A 2,500-nucleotide genomic window follows, 5' to 3' on the forward strand; every position below is an offset into this window, starting at 1 on the left:
GATTGCAGTACATATTCCTGTAGAATTAAGGTTTTGAACATCTACCCCAATCACACCCATGCATGACTGCCGGGTATAGATTACGGCAGTGGCTGTATGTATGCTAATAATTACGGAATTGGGTCTATTTTTTTTTTTTTTTTTTTTTTTTGATGATAAAAGGAATGTACGGAACCCTTAAGGATTGAGCAGAAGATCGGCCATTTTGTCGAAATTTTTTCACAGATTTCTTAAGAGGGTGGTGGATGCAGTGAGAAGAGAGTTTGAACATCAGGAATTGAGTACATATAGCATTGGAGAGTATTTACCTCCAGGTGCAGAGGCTACATGGAGGGTGCTAAGGGAGTACATAGAGAGTACAGAGAGATTACGCAGAGTGTATGGGAACTTTGGATATACTATGGACACACTATTGACGACCTTTAGTCCCCATATATGCAACCATTTGATTTGTGTTCGATCATTCCAAGTCTTCCCTTTCACACCCGCTTTCAGAAAACCTCGTACAGGGTCGGGCAGAAAAGATTTCCTGTCTGCAGCCATCCGGACTGGAGCCCGAAATGGAATGTATTCAGTCCGGTTTTGTACGTGGTTCAGTGAGCCTTTTTGAAGCTGTCTGAAGCTAATTTCAGTAAAATTAAAAGTTTAATTTCTGACTGCAGACGGTCTAGCAGAATCTGGTACATAGTCAGTCCGAAATCATGCATAATCAGTCCGAAATGGTACATATTTATCCAAAATGCATGAGATCACTGCATAATCACTCTGATATCATCGTAGGCTGTATGCAGTTGATTTTACCAAAATGATAATATCTCAGACAACGCCGTTTGTTATCGGTTTCATCTCATAGCAGATTATATGACTGCCGATTGAAAGGCGCTTGATGGCAATGGAAGCCTCAGATGACTCACTCGACAGTCAGCAGCTAAGTATTGCTCGTAGTACTTCTTCTTTGCCTGCTCACCTGTCACTGAGTACACACTGTAACCAACATAGGATTACATGAGTGGTCTGTCGCGAACTGAGTTTGGATCAGTTATACAGGACTGCGCAGAAATGGCGTAAAACCTCGTACAATCAAGCATTTCACGTGCTTAAGGCGTCCACACTACAGTATAAAGCAGACACTCGGGCATCAGAGGAAAATCACATATTTAGCACTTTATTTTGTAACATGTGGACCATGTTTGCAATCACATTGTTAATTTAACGGTGAAAAGGCTCAAAATATTTTCTAAGTTCTTCACGTTAACAAACATTATGGCCTGATTTTCACTTTCCGGTTTCAATAACCGTAGCCTAATAACATGACGAGCCATATGGTTACATTGACAATTACAAGGGTTATAATAATGTTCATAAATCATATTGGCCATAAGCCTTTAAGGTAAAGTAATTACAAAATTTCTTATTACACTTCATTGTGAGCACTCATACCTTAACAAATAATAATACTACAATATATATCATCAAATCTAAAGGATCAAAATGTTAGCATATTGTACATAGTAATCCATATATATTGTTAAATTTGAGTCAGTCTATTTTATCATTCAGTAATTCGGTCTTACCATTCAACACTTCCACCTTCTGAGGTGAAGTAGTCTACCAGGTAGTTCCTTATGGTCTTAGCAGCTGGTGGTTCATTGCCATGGAACTGGGATTCCATGTCTGGCAAGTGAGCATAATGTCTCCAAGCTTCCTGAATAACTTCATGGTTGTCAGGATACTCTTGATCAAGAATTGATATGTTAAGAGCCGTGTTCTTAGATCACAAGTAATTATGAAGAACTCAATAAGCATATGTGATGGTGTTGACTCTATCTGGAGTCAGTGGCATTGTAGGAACTAGGCAATGGAATCTTGAGGCAATCAATCCGAAGGTATTTTTGACAAACCTTCTGTCTTGTGTAACCTTAATAACTCTGTAATTTCTAATTTACAGGAGATGTTGCAAAGTGGTAAGGGTTTCATCAACCAGGCCTTCGGGCCAAAGGTGCCATCTCCCACAATATAGAATGGAATGGGGATAACGTCCTCATCATTAGGAAATGGATCAAGTTCAGGAAAGTGCAAAGAGCCTTCCTCTATTGCTTACTTCAGAGGTGTACATTCAATATTACCTGCAACAGAGCTGGCTCAAGTGTGTCGAATGTCAACACAGAGAAATTTGTAATTGGCATCAACTACAGCCGGGAGAACAATAGAGAAAAATTTCTTGTAGCTGCTTCCTGTTGTCAGATAACACTAGGTGAATGCCAACTTCAGTTTAGGTGACAGAGCTTTCCAATAATTTGTGTCTTGCTTTGTGATCCTGTCTTGGATCTTCTGAAGAAGTTTTTCAAATAAATTTGGACTCATCCTAACATAGTAGTAAAAAGATTGAACATCTTCAAGATTCAGCTCTGCCATCAGATGATGACATTGTCCAAGCATAGTTCTTTTTTTTCAGCCAAGGTTTCACCGGGAAAGATATATAAAAAACGTAAGAATATGT

General features: G+C 39.0%; 1 protein-coding gene across 1 annotated transcript in view; it reads right to left on the reverse strand.

The window, feature by feature from the left end:
* LOC137651277 (cytochrome P450 2L1-like) overlaps positions 1-2,500 on the reverse strand; it is a 255,576-nt gene that overhangs the window by 90,290 nt on the left and 162,786 nt on the right. The window lies entirely within an intron of this gene.

Source organism: Palaemon carinicauda, chromosome 12 (genome assembly GCF_036898095.1).
Source record: "Palaemon carinicauda isolate YSFRI2023 chromosome 12, ASM3689809v2, whole genome shotgun sequence".
Lineage (NCBI taxonomy): Eukaryota > Metazoa > Arthropoda > Malacostraca > Decapoda > Palaemonidae > Palaemon > Palaemon carinicauda.